The 20,696-nt window shown below is 43.0% G+C and overlaps 1 long non-coding RNA gene across 1 annotated transcript; it reads left to right on the top strand.

Moving 5' to 3' along the window:
• Positions 1 to 6,525: 6,525 nt before the first annotated feature.
• On the top strand, positions 6,526 to 6,760 carry LOC109160697. Its single transcript, XR_002050813.1, has 2 exons — positions 6,526 to 6,563; positions 6,630 to 6,760. It is a non-coding gene; the product is annotated as an uncharacterized LOC109160697 (long non-coding RNA).
• Positions 6,761 to 20,696: the final 13,936 nt, after the last annotated feature.

The following is a 20,696-nucleotide window of genomic DNA, read 5'->3' as shown; positions in this document are numbered from 1 at the left end:
TCATAGCCTGATATTGTTGACAGTAGTAGATCTTCAATTTTGATTTGATTTGTCAACTTGTCTGACAAAGTAATTATTTTTAGCACAACTTTGATTTTCTAGTTGTTTTTAAAAATATTACTTTAATTGTCAATTTGAATATCCAACGAATCTTTGAAATAAATTCATCTGATAGAATTTATTTCTAGGATAAGTTTTTATATTCAAGCCTTCATAAATAATTTTCCGTTCTGATCAAATGTCTTTCAGGCAATTTTGGAGTCTTGTGGCATGTGGGTGGACTTGGAGTAAATTCCTTCGAATTTATCCAATTTCTGATCATCTTGCTCTTTTGCCACATTGTGCTCCTTTGACTTGAACATCGTGCTCCTTGACTTTGAACATTGTGCTTCTTTTGATGCATTGTGCTCTTCTGACAACATTGTGCTTTTTAGACAGCATTGTGCTCCTTCGGACACATTGTGCTCCTTAGCTGCATTGTGCTCTTTTCAGATTTGGTCACATTGTGCTCCTTTGGACACATTGTGCTCCTTAGCTGCATTGTGCTCTTTTCAGATTTGGTCACATTGTGCTCCTTTGGTGAGCATCGTGCTCCTTAGCTGCATTGTGCTCTTTTAGCATACATTGTGCTCCTTCAAAAATCTGCCTTATTAAAAATATAGGTCCTTGGGGGGAATCGATCTCGGGTGTGATCATTTAGAGTAAGGACCTCTACCATTTCGCCATTAGGCTCATCCAATCATTTTTTGCAACGCCATTACTTTATGCTTCTTTCACGGATGAATGCTCGTAGGACCAAAATTAATTTCTCAAATTAATTTTGTTCTTCCTATGGTAGATTCCTTCTGATTTCAATATTCTGATTTATGATGCTTGTACTAAAGACCTAAAGACCAAGGGGATCTAAAGATACATTTGGCTCATCAAAACTTACAAAAATATTCCTATCAGCCATCAAGCTGGACCTTGAAAAGGAATATGACAGGCTATCGTGGGATTTCATCCAGGACACCCTCGAGCAGGCCGGGTTCAATAATAGTTGGAGAGACATTATCATGACTTGCATCACAACCCCCAGGCTTGCCATCATTTGGAATGGGGATAGGCTCGAGCCTCTTAAGCCTGAAAGGGGCATCTGCCAAGGGGACGCTATGTCTCCCGCCATTTTTGTGCTTTGTATGGAACGGTTGAGCCACCTGATTGTTTCTGAGGTAGAGAGCCATAGATGGAAAGGAATTAAGCTAGCGTCACAAGGCCCAACGTTGTCACACCTTTGTTTCGCGGACGACATGGTGCTGTTTACGGAGGCCTTGTTAGACCAAGTGGGAATAGTTCAGAATTGTTTACATAAGTTCTGTATGGCATCCGGGCAGAAGGTCAGTCTCGAGAAATCCCAGATCCACTTCTCTAAGAATACGACACCCGGCCTGGCCAACGAGATCGCAGGTAAGTTTGGCATTGCTGAGACCAAGGACCTGGGGCGGTATCTTGGTGTGCCGTCCATCAATGGGCGGGTAACCTGCAATACGTATGCAGGTTTCCTTGAGCGCATTGCGGGCCGTCTTGAGGGGTGGAAATCCAAAACCTTGTCTTTAGCAGGGAGAGTTACTCTGGCGAAGTCCGTTTTAAATGCTATCCCTGTCTATACAATGCAAACTGCAGCCCTCCCAAAAGGTATTTGCACGGAGATCGAGAAGAGAACAAACGCTTCATTTGGGGCAAAAACGACCAGACCAGAGGCGATAAGATGAGTCTTGCTAGTTGGGAAGTGGTGACCAAGGCAAAAGAGGCGGGCGGGCTAGGGCTTAAACGTCTGCATGACATGAACACCGCCTGCATGGTTAAACTGGGGTGGAGGATCCACACGGAGCCACATGCTCTTTGGGCGCAAGTTCTGACTTCCAAGTATGGCCGTATGGCAAATGTAACAAGCAGAAGGAAAACGTCAAACGTTTGGAAGGGCATTAATGAGGCGAAGGCTTTCTTGGAGGAGGGTCTCACACACATAGTTCGCGACGGAAGTGCAACTCAATTTTGGATGGACAAATGGCTTACACTTAGGCCGCTTTACGATCAACTCAAATATCCTCTGAGCCTTCCCGAGCTTTACGCGATGGTAGACTCATATTGGGATCATAACCGAGGCTGGAAATGGGAAAAGCTAATGCATGTTCTGCCTCAGGAGGCTATAGAGCGTCTCGTAGGTTACAGGTTGACGGAGGCTGGCGTCCAGGATGAATGGGGCTGGGGTCCTGACAGCCGGGGGCAATTCTCGGTTAAGTTTGCGTATGCCCTCATCACCAATGCGACTGAAGACCACGCTGACAAGGATTGGAAGAGAGTTTGGGCTCTTCAGGTATCGACAAGAGTTTCGATGTTTTTGTGGCTCGTAAAACTAGAGAAAATTCTTACGAATGTGGAACGCGCCAGGCGCCACCTCACCATTAATGATTTTTGTTTTATGTGTGCAGCCAGCATGAGGATCTTAATCATCTTTTTAGAGATTGCAGAGCTGCGCGACAAATTTGGAATGAATCCCTCCATTGGCGTACCATGGAAAAGCTGCGATACCTAAGCTGGCAGGAATGGTTTGCGGCAAACATACAGGGTGACGCGAGACAAGGTTTTGAAGAAGGTTGGCCTGAACGGTTCGCCGTTAGGATGTGGTGGATTTGGCGTTGGCGGAATGACGAGGTGTTCAAACATCAAACAATCCCAAAAGCCAAGAAATTGGAATGGTTACATAAATATGATGCTGAGGTATCTGGAGCTTTCGCGAAGAACCGAAGACCTCTAAGCAGGAAAAACCCGGTTGTGGAAGCTAAGCTGGCTTGGGGGAAACCGACAAGAGGTTGGGTGAAACTTAACGTGGATGGGAGCTGTAGAGCCAATGGTGTGGCAGGCTGCGGCGGTGTCCTTCGGGATGAATTTGGAGACTGGTTATGTGGCTATACGTGCAGAATAGGAAGATGCTCAATAGAGGCTGCGGAAACATGGGGTGTCCTGCATAGTCTATGCATGGCGAAGAACGACGGGGCTACCAAGATTATCATCGAGTGTGATTCAAAGGCCACAATCGAGAAGTTGCAGGGAAGAGATTGGCAGGGACAAAACCATAACATTGGCAGGCTGTGTTTGAAAGAAGCGGCGACTTTTTCTGAGGTCAGATTTGAGCATGTTTACAGAGAGCAGAATAAGCTGGCAGACAGACTGGCTTCCATGGCAACTTTGGAACAACAGGGGTTCCACATCCTTGAGGAACCACCACCGACGCTTCTTTGTATGATTGCACTTGATAAGATTGGAGCATCCTCAATGCGGCGCATTTCCCAAGCTCCCCCTTCGGGGGCGTGAGACTTTTTTGTTTTCTTTGGATGTCCCCCTCAGCTCTGATATAAAAAAAAATACCATACAAATAATCTTGAAAAGCGTTTAAAGATTTATAGAGAAAAAATTATTATTATTTGAAAAAGGGTTAAATAGTCTCTCTAAATATTAATGAAATACTATCAATTAATCCCTTAAACTTTTAAAAAATTCAATTAAACATCCGACCTTAATAGAATCATTCATCTAAGCCCTACTATTTTTTACTTGTTAACTCCGTATCATTTGCCACGTCATATTTATATTTGTACATTTAACATTATAATTTATTAGATATTACAGTATTTTGTACTTTTTATGATATTTTAATACTTAAACCTTAACACCACCACTATTAACAATATTGCATTAGTTGTCACAACAATGATTTGCGGTTGCCTTATCCAAATTATTATTATTATTATTACTATTATTATTACTATTATTATTATTACTATTATTATTATTATTATTATTATTATTATTAACAACCACAACAACAATACGAGCAAATTCATCTTTTAGTTCTTAACTATTGTGGCATTGACACATTTAGTCTTGTTCTTTTAATTTTGTCACATTGCATCCTTGATTTATATTTGTTTGGCACAATTGTCCTTTTAAAATTTTGCTATTACACCATTTATAATAAATATGGTTAATATGTAATTTAATTGTTCAATTTAAAAAGTTTAAAAGAGAGGGAGAGAAATTACATGTTGAGGCAAGATGCTTAAATGATAAAATTACGTGTTAACATTCTTTATTTAATGGTGAATTGACAAAATTTTAAACAATGGACTAATTGTGTCAACCAAACAAAAGTCAATGATATAATGTTATTGATAGGGAATATAATATTACCCGGCCTCGTTACCTATACATATCACATACCTAATCGGTACTCGGGCAGACCGTCGAGAGGAATTATTCCCGAGCATTTACCGACCGTAGAGTAACCGACCTGACTTACTGTAAAGGACCGGGCAAGGGCTTAGTTAATAGCAATATTTTCCCACCTTCAGGGACACCCTGACTATCTTAGGTCAGGATGAAACGCCCGACCTTCTCCACTTAGAAAACGGAACCTCATTCCCTTAGCCAAACCCGATCGCGGCAGGTAACGAAGGCGTCAGGAACCTTAGTACACATGGGAGAATCAGCGGAGCCTTCGATATTCCCCTGTGCATGGGAAACACGTGTTGCGCATGCCGAACCTTCGGCATGTGTTCCCTCTATTTTCCTATAAATACCGCATTAAATGCAAGAGGGGGGGGGGGGGGGTGCTTTTGGCATTTTCCACATAACTATTATCTTCTTGGGACACTCTGACCCACTGTCACCTTTTCTCGAGCTCAATTCCTTAAACCAACAAGCAGGAAAATCAAGGATCCATCTACGATCCGATCTAGTACTCATATGTATTCGTGGGAACGACCGTATTAACCACATCAGTGATCACTGCTGGAAATTATAGAATTTTTTACCACCTGAAAGTGATCTTAAATCAAGTCGAAAGCAAAAAGTGGTCGAAAATAGCAACAAAGGTTTTTCTGTATACCAAAAGTGGTCGGAACAAGGCTTTCGACTTGATTTAAGATCACCTTCAAGTGGTCAGAAATTTCATAATTTCCAGCAATGGATAAAATTAAAAGAATATGATTAATGTAGCAAAGCCACAATAGCCAATGACTAAAAGTGAATTTTGCTCTAACAAAAACAAAAACAACAACAATAACTTCGCATTGAACTTAGCAATTATCTTATGGTTCCCTGCAATAAGAGATAGAATGGGTTGAATTGTACTTTTTCTTCAAGTTCAATGGTCTATTTAAAACTTTTTTTTTTTAATTCAGTTACTCAATTGTATGTTTTTTTAAAAATTCATTGCCCTATCTAACCTTTATCCCAAATTTAAACTACTCTCTATGAAATTCAAGTCTAAGGCACCTAAATATTGTACCTCAATGTCAATACAATTATAAGTAAAATTCTATAGTGCAATTAATAAATTAATTTACGTTGAATTTAACATTTTTTAAAAAATAGTTACAGTAAATAAATATATATTGACATGTCCACATAAAAAAGGGACAAAATATAGTGCTCAAAATTTGAGCGCTAAAATACTTTATTATTAAACTCGTAAGGGAATAACAATAAATTGAAATAATATTGATATAAGAACACATTTTATATATTGTTTTTGTGTAGCTAAATTATATGTTCCATAAAAAAGTTCAGTTGTTGGGTATATTTCTAAAATGATCAAATCAACATGCATGTTTTGCAACTTATGGTGTACTCTTTTCCTAAAGAGAGTTTAAATAATGGTTTAAAGAGTAATGTAAAAGTATTTCAAAACTAAGAATGGTGTACATTATCTAATAGTACTTTGTACTTGAGAAAACATATTTAAATTTGAGTTTTTCCCCAAAATGGTCCCTCGACTATCGCTCATTCTCAATTTTGCATTCTGACTTTTACTTGCACCCAATGTGGTCCCTTGACTTTTAAAAATTATCCCAAATTGGTCTTCCGTTACCTTTTCAATTAACCAGGCGTTAAGTTTTGGGGATTTTGGTCATTTCGTTGTGTTTTGTGGTTTATGTTGCTTAGCTTTCTCTCTCGTGCACGATCAGTTGTTCACATAGAGCTCCTCACATCCCTTCAAATCAATGTCTCTGTTCAGTGTTCACTTCCGGCATTTGAGTGCTCGCAAACGCAGAACGGCTCACAATGACCGTACTGGTCGCAATCGTCGTTGGGGAAGGAGTCCCGTGTCCTACGACATCGTGACTTCATCGTCGTTGTCGGAGTAGTTACAGGAGTTGATGTTTGGAGTCATTTTTGGAATGCCGCTCCACCTAACGATCAGCACCCCTTTCAGATCCAATCTCACCCATACTCTTCCCTGCCGGGATCATCTGCAGACTTCCACGCCGAAAGAAACCGGCTCCGTCCAGTTTTACCGCCTATGCTTTCCCCCTTACCCATCCAAGGATATCATGAAAGACCGTCTTAACTTTAACACCCAGGAGCACGTTGGGAGCAGCTTCGGTACTTGGTGACATTTGCAGGTTCTGTATCAACTTATTTTTATTTGTACATAAGATATGTTACTCAGCTTGTATAGTAGTAGTAGTACTACTTAGGATACTCTTTTCTGTTTTGCACATATATGATTGTTGCAAGAGGTTGCTACTTTTTTATTTTTTGAACACCAAGAGGTTGCTACTTTTTTATTTTTTGAACACCAAGAGGTTGCTACTTAATTGTGTTTACATTGACAAATCTTTAGTGTATGTTTTCTTCAACTGTTTATGCAAATTTAGAAATAGCATGAACAAAGAAAGTCAAAAGTACAATTTTTTACTATCTATTTCTTCTTTAAGTTGATGCGTGGGGGGTTGTATACTTGTGTAGTGGTGAAAGATCTGTGGAAACAACTGTATTCTTTAGTTACTGCTCATAAATAAACTTTTAAAACTTGAGTCTCTACTGTTGTCCGCCGCTTCTCTAGCTCCTGTGACCAGCGCTGTCGCCGCCGCTCCTCCAGCTTCGGTGACCAGTGCTACCACTGCCACTCCCTCGCCTTCAATCGCTAGGCCTCCGTCTCCATCCTAAACCACCACCGCTGTTATCGTAATTACGCTGCTAGAGGCATAAGCTTCGAATTGGTGGGGTTCGTAGAGGCATAAGCATTAAGCTTCAAATTGATGAACAAAACATTGGGTGCAATTGATGAAAAAAATGGTCAAACTGGGTTTCCTCCAAGAAGTCAAAACTCCATTAATCACGTTAATGAACAAAATGGTCAAACTAGGTTGAATTGACGGAAATACCCCAAATTTTAACGCTCAGTTAACGCAAAAGGTAACGGAGGATCAATTCGGGATAATTTTTAAAAGTCAAGGGACCACATTGGGTGCAATTGAAAGTCGAAATGCAAAATTGAGAATGAGCTATAGTCGAGGGACCATTTTGGGTAAAAACTCTTTAAATTTTTATGAGTTATCTAATCTCTATGTAAAATTATCGAATTTATGATTCTAAGTGTGTGTTTAATTGAACAAATTGTGAAAAATATTATGAAGTAAATGTGAGATGCTTCTAATGAGCTCTCCAATCTCTATTTTGCTTCTAGCGTCCTTACTCTGTTAATTCACTTCCTTTTATGTAACTTAACAATAAATATATTGACACACAAAATACAACTAGTATTTTATATGAGTGATGCACAAAAATATATGTCCAATATTAATACTCAATGTTAATGATGTGGATATAGGATATGGGCTCAAGGTTTGTTTGGCTCGCGGTATTGGGCCGAGGTAAAGGGACGCAGAGGATTAACATGGGCCAAAGGGGGCTAGGGGAGGAAGATGGTCCAGCTGGGGTACCGTTGGCGACGGTGGGGGCCGGGCTGGGTAGGCGCGCGCGTCCAACGCGGCCAACGCGCCCAGTGGCGTGAACAGCGCATCACCAGTACGGGCTCGCGCTGGGGTCGCCCCCCCCCCCCCCCCCCCCCGCTGCTGGTCTGTCGCAGCAGTCGCCGTCGAGCATGGGGCCCTGGCGGGTGGGTTATTGGCATCTGCTGGCCTAGGCATGGCCAGCGCACAGGCTGCACGGCCTTGCGCCAATTGTGCGCCTCCCCCTTTCAGGGGGTGTGGTGTGAGGGGATGGGGAGGTGTTGCATGGGAGTGCATGGCGAACGTGGAAGCCTCCGAATGGAGTTAGTTTGGGAATGTACACGTGGAGGGTGCAAGATGTGGGGGGTCAGGGTATAAATAGGGTGTTTGGCTCCCTATCAAGGATATGTCGGAATACTACAAACATTGCGGTCTAGTGGTCTTGATCTTATGTTCTCAACCCCTTGTCTGGGTTTAATTCTTGTCAGTAGCATATTTAGCTATAGCCCATCTTCTCGGCCTTGGTCTTAGCTTTTGGATGTTTTGTTTTGGGCCTAGCGCTCTGGGTAATAAAGTTATTCTTTGCATACCCCCCATTCTGTACCTATATACCCTGTTTATGGTGGACCCGGTCCCGATAAAATCATCATTAGCGTCGTCCGTGGGAATCGCTATGATTAGCACGTGTTTGTAATCTCTATTTGTCTGAGCGAAATTCAGAGGTACGTCGAGCACTTGCCCATCCACCGTAGTGAGGTGGGGCGCAATACTGAGCGCGATGTAGACGAGGCACCAGCCTTGGTTTATGCGGGAGGAGAGAACTTGGTTTCCCCGGGTAGAGAAGGAGGGATACTAGAGGGCAATGAGAGGGCGAATGTTATCCAAGCTGGTGAGCAGTTCCCCTCGCATTTGAGCCTTAGGCCAGACTCTCTCGGAAACGGGGGGAAGGGCACTTGTGATACCTCGGGATCAGGGCCCCCCGGGGAGTAACGCTGAAGCAAGGCTGGGGGAGGCCGAGGGGGAGAGTGCATATCGTCCGTTGGAAAGATGGGCACGCACCCGCTAGACCAACCCCCAGGAGGACTGGATCGATAGGGTGAACGCCAAGATAGAGGAGTTGATACTGTGGAAGGAGCATGGTACCGATCCCGTGGTACCCAGAATAACAATCACCCCGCCCTTCACCCTCGAAATCATGAATGAACCCCTCCATCCCAACTTCAAGACCCCCAACGTTAAGCGATACAATGTGGTGGGAGATCCCAAAGACCATGTGGCTTACCAAGCTGCCATGATGCTAATGGGATTCTCCGAGGCTCTTATGTGTCGCGCATTCTTCTCCACGCTATCGAGAGGTGCGCAGTGATGGTTTACGAACTTAAAGGGTATCTCGATAAACTCTTTCTAGGATTTGACCATTCGGTTCCTCACCTATTTCCTGAGAGGGAGTAAGGGCATGAAGCATTTCACGCATCTTGCCAGTATTAGGCAGGGGAGGGACGAGACCCTCACTGAGTTCCTTGTGCGGTGGAGAGCGGAAGAGGCCGAGGTTGAGGATATGGACGATCGGTAGGCAAGTGTCATGTTCATCGTAGAGCTCCATGCGGGAGAGTTATACAAGACCCTACAACGCAAAACCCCCGAGGATGTACACCGCCTTGATGTTGAAGGCAGATCGATATGCCGAGGCAGAGGAGGCTAACAGCTTGAAATGTTTGGAGGAGGCGGGGTAACAAAAGGCCGTGAATTGAAGAGCCGCCTAAGCCCAAATGGGGCACCACCCACCCACTCAGAAATTCAGAGGGTAGGAGAGTCGGCCTGGGAGGAAAACGTCTACCTACTAGCGGAGGCCCATGAGCACCCCCACCGTGGGCGCCTCCGCCCCCTACGGCGAGGATGCAACCTTTAACGCCTTTTACCCCGCTCACTGCCCCTCTGAGTGATATCCTCGCGTATGCCGAAGAATGCCAGATGGTGAGAACGTTCGGCCCGTGCATGGACCCGCCGGGTGCCGACATGACTAAGTACTGTAGATTTCACCGCCGCCATGACCATGACACTAATGATTGTCAAGCATGGAGGAAGGAGATAGAGGCTCTCATACAGACTGGCAAGCTAGGGGACTTCATAGACTTGGACCGGATGGCAAGGAGGAATGCTTAGAGGGACACGGCTGAACACTCCCATCCCCCTATAGAAGCAACGGAAAAACCAAACACCGAGGCAAGGAATCCAGGTAAGTGCCTAATGATCAATATAATCTTTGGGGGAGGAACCTCGAGGGAAAATGCCAGTAAATATGTGTGGGTGGTGGATGACCAGCCCCACTCGAAGAAGCCCCCTCAAGACCCTATCTGGTTTTCGAACAAAGACTTCCTGGCAAGAACAGCTATCCCTAAGGACGCCCTTGTTATTTTGATGGTGGTCAACATGGTCTTGGTCAAAAGGGTGCTAGTGGACACGGAAAATAGTGTCAATGTGATGTATCACGATGTGTTCTTATAGTTAGGACCCTGCGAGGACCAACTCAAGCTAATAAGGACCCCTTTGGCAGGTTTCACCGAGGATACAGTGGAGACTGAGGGGTCGATAGTGTTGCCCGTGGAGGTCGACATTCCCCCGCACGTTAAGAAAGTCAGTATGGAATTCATGGTTGTCAAGTTGGTATGTGCCCATAACCTTATCCTAGGAAGGCCCGGGTTGTCGGGTTTGGGTGGGCTCATCTCAATGGAGCACCTATGTTTAAAATTTCACACGCCAAAGGGGGTCGAGGTGGTAAGAGGCAGTCAGCACCTAGCCCGGAGGTGCTATGAAATGGCCTGTGAGAAGATCTAACGGACTAATTACCCGTTCACACGATAGAAAATGAGCCTGAGACGCAGAAGAAGGCTGGACCTAAGCCTGTCGTGGAGTTGGAGGAGGTGCCTCTGGACCCAGCTCGGCCAGACAGGTGTGTTAGGATAAGCACTAGGGCTCGCCCCCGAATTACGAGAACATATCATAGCGGTCCTGAAAAGATACTCTGTGGTATTTGCCTGGGGGCCCGAAGACATGCCAGGAATAGACAGATCTATAATCATGCATAAGCTTGCGGTGGACCCCAGCTTTAAGCAGGTTAAGCAGAAAAGACGAGACCTATCAGCCGAGAGAAGGCATTTGTGATGCCAGTGGACACACTGCTAACGATAGGCCACATATAGAAGGCGATGTATCCAGAGTGGCTGGCCAATGTGGTACTAGCCTCGAAGCCGCCAACATAGTGCATGTGCGTGGACTATACGGATTTAAATAAGGCCTGCCCCTTGGACCCCTTCCCATTACCTCACACCGACGCGAGACATTCGGATGTGAATTGCTAAGCTTCATGGATGCTTTTAAAGAATACCACCAAGTTTTCATGGCCGAAGAGGATGAAGAGAAAACGACATTCATTACCCCCGATGGAATATACTACTACCGGGTCATGGCGTTCGGTCTGAAGAATTCGGGCGCCACCTTTACCCGCATGGCGGCAGAAATATTCAAGGACCTCCTGGGGAATAGTACGAAGGCGTATGTAGACGACATTTTTGGTAAAGAGTAAGGAAGTCGAAACCCACCCTGATTACCTATCCCAATGCTTCGAGGTTATGAAATGAAGGAATTTGCGCTTGAACTCGAAAAAATGCGCATTTGCGGGGAAAGGGGGAAATTCCTAGGTTTCATGGTCACCCACAGAGGGATAGAAGTCAATCCCGAAAAGACGCAGAATATCTTGAAGATGCATCATCCTATCTCGATTAAAGACGTTCAGAGGCTTAATTGGTGGTTGGCCGCCCTGAGTAGGTTTATGTCTAAGTTGGCGAAGAAATCTCTACCATTCTTTCAGGTGATGAGACAGAGAAACGGCTTTACGTTTACCCCTGAGTGTCAAGAAGCCTTTGAGCAGTTCAAGGCATACCTGGCTTCGGCTCCTGTCCTATCCAAACCTGAGAAAGGGAAAACTCTGTACGTGTATTTGCGGGTAGCACCTGCAGCTATCAGCTCGGTGTTACTCAGTGAGGATGCCAGAATTCAAAAGCCCATCTACTATGTCAGTAAAGCTTTGCATGACGTAGAATTGAGGTACACCCCCTTAGAGAAGACTGTGTATGCCCTCATCTGAACGATCCAGAAGCTGGCGTATTACTTCCAAACACACCGTGTGGTGGTTCTGATCGATCAACCCCTGAATTCCATCTTGAGAAATCCAGTATCATCAGGCTGCATGGTGAAGTTGGCGGTGGAACTCACCTAGTACAGCCTGGAATATCGACCCTAGATAGCGATCAAGGGTTAGGCTCTAGCCGATTTCATAGTAGAGTGTACCATCCCGGAGAGCCAAGAGGAAATACAACCAAATGAAACCCGGAGGGAGTGGGAAATGTATACTAACGAGGCCTAGAGCAAGAAAGGATGTGGAGGGGGTGTAACACCCCGTTTTACGATCCCTAACCATTTAATTATTTATCCAAGAAGAAAAGAATTAAATTGCATTAATTAATTAGGAAGGGCCCACCATAAGCCATGGACCCTATCCCTAAAACCAATTCCTTAGTTCTATAGGAAATAAAAGTAACAAACCCATACCACTTAGACCCTAATTAGGACTTCTAAAATATATAAATAGGGACATAGGAGGCACCTAGATCTTACACCACAATAATCTCTCACCACACAAGAAGTTCTAAGAACTCCCCTAGGAGAAATCAAGAAAGGAAGAATCTTAAAGAAAGACCCTTCATAGGCAAGGAAAATAATTAAGGCTAAGAGGTAGCCCATGTCTCAACAAAACCTATTTTCTTCGCTATAATCTCCTTTCTTGGCCTCCTCCTATATGCTTGTGTCTTGATTAATTTCCCTATGCTATTTGTGATATATTCTTGATGATTGATAAGATGATTTATGTGTATTCTTGATAATCTTGATGATCTTGATGTTGAAAAGAAGTTCTTAATTTTGATATGATGATTCTTGACGAATCTTGATATTTCTTGACGTTAAAGATAAAATATGATTTTGATGATTTGGGTGGGATTAGAGCCCTAGGTTGGATTGGGAGTTTGTGTTGGGATGTTCTTGATATATTTGGGAGGGAATTTTCATGTTCGGATGTTGCTTATGTTTAGAAGTCGTAATAGGATGAGTTCTACATGATCCTTGCTTTCGATCCGTTAATTGCCTACGTGGTATCGTTAAATTGCGTTTAAAAGTGTCTAAGCATGGTTTCGGGTTCCACGAAGATTCCCGGAACGAATATATGATAAAAGAGTCAGTGGGGGGTAGGTGGGGGTAGGGGAACCCGCCACCTACCCGCTGCCCGAAGAACACCGCCCGGCAGCGGGCAGCCGCCTGCCCGGAACAGTGTTCTCCGGCGGGTGGCCCTCCACCCACCGGCTACACGCTGGTCCGTACCCCACCCCGGGTCTTTGGCTTTCCCGTTTGATGTTCCCCGCTCCCCATGGTGTCCCAACGGACCCCGTTTGTCGTACTTGAGTCTAGTTTGATATTTCGGGTACCATTCCTAGGTTAAATGAGTCTTAGGGATTGCATGCTAGTTGAATTGGTATCCCGTTGACCTAGGTGGAAGTTGTATGAACCCTTAGGATTATTCTTAGTATGTGAATGATCACGCGTAAGTTTATTTATATGTCTTTCTCCTCCCAATATGCTATTACGTGTTCCTATGTGTTATGTGTTGCATGATCCCCCATTTTGGCTATAGGCCAATTGGGTGGTTCCCGGACTAAGGTTCGGAAGTCGGCTGAAGGCCGAATGGATTGTTCCCGGACTAAGGTTCGGAAGTCGGTTGAAGACCGAATGGATTGTTCCCGGACTAAAGGTTCGGAAGTGGCTAAAGGCCAAATGGATTGTTCCTGAGCAAAGGCTCAGAAGTGGCTAAGGCCAAACTGATTCACTTCTTGGACTACAGGTCCAATTATGGGCCTCGGTGATATGACCCACCGACCTGGACGCGCCAGGCGGTGTGTAGGGCCAACAAGCCGAGGAAGGCTGTAGTCCACCGACCTGAGTAATCAGGCGGTGTGTAGGGCTACGGCTGGCTGCGATCCACCGAGTGATGGGACAGCGGTGTGTAGGGCTGTAGTCTCCGAGGATCTTCGCCCACCGACTGAGTTTAGCTCAGCGGTGTGTCGGGCTTGATCCGCTACGGTCCACCGACTGTACGCATCAACGATGTGTAGGGTCCTAAGTCCCCCCTTGTAAAGGGGATCGCGGTCCACCGAATGTGCGCGTCAGCGGTGTGTCGGATCGTGGTCCGACGTTGAGTTCGTCAGCGGTTCTCAAAGGGTTGGTTGCGATCAACTCCCCTAGTACCACGGTACTGAGGTAGGGTGCTGCGGGGCCGTGTTAATGTTATAAGCATTAACCCTCATGTTCGGGGTATGCGATTGGTCCCGTGGCGCCATCAACGATTATGTGATATGAATGGTGATTGAATAATGATGTGTTTTAATTGGGAAGCAATCTGTGACCTTAGATGCATATTCCATATGATGTTATCTCTACTTAACTGTTTATTATTGTTTGATGTGCTTATCCCTAATTGCTGAGTCTATTCCCGGTTTTTAAAACTAGTGTCTCTTAAGTATATATCTTCCTGCTTCAAAATGATTTCGTATATCTATATATATCTATCTATAATGTATTTCAACGCGTTGGAGTGGGTTACCGGCATTTCTCGCTGAACAGATATATTTGGCTTTCAGGCACAGATGAGTAGATCCCAGAGCGCGCTAGAAGACCGTGGATTAGATAGATAGTCTTCCCTTTCGGCCTGCGTGCCATAATGATGTATTGAGGATATTTAGTTAGTATAGCCTGTGCATCTGAGTTGTCCAGCTCAGATGTGGCATAGCACCCCGTACACTTACAATTAGTAATGCTCTGTTTGGGATTTTATGAGAAATTACCTTTATCATATAAGTTTTAAAAGTTTCAAAATTTCGGGGTGTTACAGGAGGCGTCATACTCATATCTCCGGAAGGTTCCAAAGCTTACCAGGCCTTTAGATTCAACTTCCCCCTTTCCAACAACGAGGCCATATGAAGCTTTGATTGGAGGATTGAGGTTCGCAGAGACCCTCCAGGTAAATAATTTAAGTATCTTATCCGATTCTCGACTGGTAGTGGGTCACGTCAACAACCAGTTCGAGGCTAGGGAGGATAGGATGAGGCAGTACAAGGAGGTGGTACATAAATTATTGACTAAAATCGAGTGATGGGAATCGGTCCATATCCCAAGGACTAATAACGGAGAAGCGAACCTACTGTCCAGGGTCACCTAAGGTCTGAAGGACCACCTGGGTTACGTTTCTCGACTTTCCCAAGTAGTTGACGTTGACACGCCTAGCATCGAAAGGGACGAGGTCTTAGCCATATTACCATTCCCCGACGAGTGGATGAGGGAAATGATCCTATATAAGGAGCTGGAACTACCCCACATGACCCCGTGAGGGCGCGCAAGGTGATGGCCATGACCCTTTCCTACAAAATGATAGAAGGAAAGCTATTCAAGCTATCATTTGGTGAACCCCTACTCCGATGCTTGGCTAAGACCGAAGCTGACCAAATCATCGCATAAATGCACGAAGGAGTCTGCAACACTCCCAATTTTCATACACATGAGCCTAGTAATAATCATACTTAAAGGGTAGAATTGCGGAATAAAAGAAAGAGGTAACATAAATACTAATTAACCAATCATACAACCAAAAGGGGATGCTACTCCTTAGTCACCCTCAACACAGTAACTACACGGAAAAGTAACCAACATAACATCAACATATATTCATAAGGGGACCACAAAACCCAAACATCCAGAGTCTAAACTCAAAGTAAAACATAAGGCTCTCAGGCCTAAGTGTCAACACACTACAAAACATTAAAAGGTAGTCTGAAGTATACAAGTCTAACATCAAGGCAAAGTTTAAGAGGATTGACAATGTATCTAGGAACTATAATCAGAACCCTATACTATATCTAGCTTCATCTAAACGCGTCAACAATCACCAGTCAATCTTGAAAGGGGTTAAGTAAAAAGTGTACAAAGATAACCCGTTAGCACGAATGCTAAGTATAAGCCACTCTATCTTGTAAAAATCGATATAGATATAGATTTGGAAAATAAGTAGTTTTACACTTATAACACGTTAAGCCAGTCATGATCATATATATAAGACAAATAGGTTCACAAGTATATAGATATATGTATACAATATTAGTACTTATTTATAGGCACTAATGACACAGGCATAGAGTCCGGCGCAGTGCACAGCGCCTGTGCGGCATCCCGGGGCCCCTCATACCCTGCGAATCAGCCTTTATCCACACACGAGCCAATCTGGTTTCGCCCTGCCATGGGCTCAACAGGGAAGCGGTAACAGCTCCCAACTAGTTGTGCCCTTCGATCGCATCGGTCTCCTTCATAGTCAAGTCCAAGACTAGCGACAGGCTCCCCAAACTTAATCGGGTTGGTGTGCCTAACTCGGCCAGACCTTAGCGTCTAAGGCAGAACAACCCTTAACGCTATTGACGCCCCCTTCACCCACATGGCATTGCTACCCAGTTGGCCATTTTCACATTCACTTGGGTTTTCGCACGGTCACGGACAAACAGTCCGTGACACATCGAGGGTAGTTCATAAAAGAGGAGTTTTGCCTCAAACACATTATCTCATTAAATGGAAGGGACTACCCGAGTCCGAAGCATCATGGGAACCGGAGAAAGACTTATGGCAATTCGAGACAGTTTGGAAGCATACAAGGCGACTAGGACGCCACCAAATTAGGTGGGGGAGGATGTAGCGCTCGGACAGTCACTTTGACACGGGCCGTTTCCACATTCACTTGGGTCTTCGCATGATCATGGAAAAATAGCCTGTGACACTCCCCCCCACCCAACATCTAGCACGTCCTCGTGCTAGGGGGAGATTGCCTCTGCCCAAGGATCACCATACTAAATATTGCATACGCGCCGCAAACGCCAGGACATCTCACGAAGAGTAATCCAACTGAGCTGGCGGCCACCCGAGTCCTCTTTCCTCGCGAGATCCATCCGCCCCCTGCGGACCAACGAAGTGGAGCCGTTATCAGCACGTGCGCATCCCCTTTCGCGCAACCGTGCTCACATAATCCTCACCCTTGAGGATCCCACCATAACGCACAACAATATAAGTACGTCCCGCTCTGATACCACTTTGACACGGGCATTGCTACCCAGTTGGCCGTTTCCACATTCACTTGGGTCTTTGCACGGTCACAGAAAAATAGTCCGTGACACTAAGCTCACATGCAAGTGTAAATTATGTACGAACACTTATGCAATTCATATACATATACTTACTATACACTAGCAAGATATGAAACCAGATGACTTAATAAATCAAGAAGTAAGCAAAGTGACATGTGATAATGTGAATAGCCAGATCATAGCAAGAGGATAAGACATCATATCATGCTTAACATTGGGAATCAAGTGACATGAAAACTCGACAATGATGGATGAATCAATGGAACAACATGGTGGAACTAATACTAGACATGAAATTAATATTATACACTCTCTCAAGGAAAACGGTATTTTATATATAGAGATAGTAGTAGTGGAGGGGGCATCATATTTCCCATTAATCATAATCATCCCATCAATTTCATTGTATCACAATCTCATCATATCATCACGGTGGGGAGGTAGGAACTTCACCATGTGTGAAAGAACCTATCCTAGCTCAGTAACTCATTGCTGGTCTATCAACGTCTCGCCCACGTATCTCATAAGTAACATGGAAACAGGACTCGCTACCTTAAGTGTGCACACCCCCCAACTAGTATTCCAAGCCCAACGAGTAATAGCTCAAGCCCCAAAGTAAACCCAAGATTTTTCTACCAGGTTACTTTTATATTTCCGGTGGTGTTCCACCGAGTCTCATCACAACATTTCCGAGAGTGTTCCACCGGGTCTCATTTCATCACAACATTTCCGGGAGTGTTCCTCCGTGTCTCATTACAACATTTCTTTTCAAGTAACCGGAATCTGAGCACCACCTCTAAGATATAAAGATTTTCCTCACGTAGTAGTACATACACTATAGCACACAAATGACATACTACGCCTAGATAGTAAATTTAGTTTGGGAAAATAGGGGATATGAGATAAGCATTTGGGGTATAAAGTTTAGTCAAAACAATGAGGAATCATATGCAAGGACTCATAACCAAGGGATTCTTATAACCTCAAACTCACGAAGTTATAAATTACTTCATACTATTGACCACATAAATCAACAATTTAGACATGATCGGGATATACTTACAACTCAATTAAAACATGCCAAATGAGTACACAAATTAGGAATCATGCTCAACACTTATAATAATGCCAAAGTTGGTACACACATCAAATAAGTAGATACATCATGCTTTTGTTGGGAAAACAATTTTGTACACGTAACACGTAACACGTAACACATTACATTTTTAGAAAAAGTCCTCGAGTCTTACGAGTCACGAAAACCTGCAAAACACAAGTGGCTGGACCCGCGACAATCGCAGGGGCCCTTGGCCGCGCGGTGGGTCTCATGAGACCCGTTGCGCCAACCGCGCAGCTTGGGCGAAGGTAGCAGGCCGTGAGGGCAAAAGCATAATTGAAATATTGAGCCTTGTTCTAATTAATCAAAAAAAGATTAATTAAACGAGAGAAAAAAAAAAACTTAACCTAAATTTGTTTGTTTTTTTAAAAAAAAAAAATGCAAGAAAAGGATTTTCAAGGTTCATGATTTATAATCTTTGATGTTCAACTTAGAATCTATGTATTTAGTCGGGCTAATTATTTGACCAAAGTTTATGTTAAGTTTTATATTGTCTTTTTTTTTTTTTTTTAAACACATTTTAATATATTTGTAGTATATGTTTAACAATTATGCCAACTGTGATTGGAATGTGGTTCGAACCTTAAGACCTTTCTTATAGAAATTAATAAGTTAAGAATAATAAATAGTTAATGGAATATTCCGTTATTAAAGTTTATACTAACGGAATGCAAGGTTATTTAAGGAAAGAAAATAATATAATAGAGGGTAAAGAAAAAATCATAAAAATACTAAAATCAAAATAATATGAACCATTATTTCAACCAACAATTACACCAACATTTTTTTAGTTCTCGTTAGGGGCCTAACTTTATTGGCTCTTATTAGATTTGTATATTTGTATTTGCATGTAATTATGTATTTGTATTTGTATTGCATGTAATTATGTATTTGTATTTGTAGATTATTCCAATATATCATATGTACACATTATTATCATTGAAGAATATATATATATATATATATATATATATATATATATATATATATATATATATATATATATATATATATATATATATAGAAGAGCGCTCATATGCGGCGGGGTCTTACGGTGCGGCGGTGCGGTCAAATTCCATAATACACCAACAGTGTTAACAATATGCACCAACATTGTAATAAAAACACACCCCAATGAAATGTAATAAAACATCACAAAATACACCACAGACTCAAAAAAACACACCATATAACTCACCACCCCCAATGGTGTATTTCCGAACAGTGTATGGTGTTTTTACTCACACCTAATGGTGTGTGTTTGGTGATGCAGGGCTCTGTTTACTCTGTTTTGTGTGGTGTATTTCCTAACGTTGATGGTGCATATTTGGTGAACTATTGGTGTTGCCGCACCGTAAGAAATAATCGCACCGTAAGACACTGACGCACCTGAACCCGCCTCTATATATATATATATATATATATATATATATATATATATATATATATATATATATATATATATATGGACGCACTCAGGTGCGAATAAGTGCCCAGGAAGGAAATGCGAACGAATCAGCGCGCGACACGTGTCCAGATCTAATAACTTAAAAAAAAAGCGGTGGCATATTCGTAAATAATTGAACATCGAAGTGCAAGTAAAATCTCTTATAAGTGCACCTATTTTCACCTATAAGTGCATGTAATTTTGCCTTGTTAGCATTCACTTTCCGCAACCATTCATGCACCTGGGTGTGCTTATAACTATATATGCAACTATTTATAACTATAGGTGCAACTACTTATAACTATAGGTGCACCTACTTTCACCTATAAGTGCATGTAATCTTGCCTTGTTAACATTCATTGATCTGAGTTCAGCGGGTAGTAATACTCCTGAAAACTACTCGCAAACATTCATACACCTAGATGCAACTACTTATACCTATGTGTGCAACTACTTAGAACTATAGGTGCAACTACTTAGAACTATAAGTGCAACTAAGTATTGATGCTCAGTGTAAATTTTTACTTGCACCTATAATACATTTTACATGCACTTGTAATACATTTTACTTGCACTTCGATGTTCAATTATTTACGAAAATGTCACCGCATTTTTTTTAAAATCAGTGTTTCTCATCCATTAGATCTGGACACGTGGACGAACAGAATCCATTCCTATTTCGCGCCTGGGCAAGCCATTCGCACCCGAGTGCAAGTCTATATATATATATATATATATATATATATATATATATATATATATATATATATATATAAAGATATTGTGTACGTTGTGAATAGTAAGAATAATGGGAAAAGTTCCGCGCGGGCTTAGCTCAATGGTTTAGTGGGCAGTATTTGGGGTAAGAGACCAAGGTTTGAATCTCGGCGGCAGCAATGTCCAAAGTGGGCAGATTCCTTGTGCGCACTGACATTTGACCCTGCCCGCGGGCAGATTCCTTGTGTTATCGTGATTTACATGCTCTGTCGGGTTGGGAATTCAGCCTTTTGGGGTAAAAATAATGGTAAAAGATAACGGTAGGGATATTTTTGTCCAAAAAATTATAT

Source organism: Ipomoea nil, unplaced genomic scaffold (assembly GCF_001879475.1).
Source record: "Ipomoea nil cultivar Tokyo-kokei standard unplaced genomic scaffold, Asagao_1.1 scaffold2895, whole genome shotgun sequence".
NCBI classification, from domain to species: Eukaryota; Viridiplantae; Streptophyta; class Magnoliopsida; order Solanales; family Convolvulaceae; genus Ipomoea; species Ipomoea nil.
The sequence above is the reverse complement of the archived record's forward strand: the minus strand, read 5'-3'. Positions and strand labels throughout refer to the sequence as shown.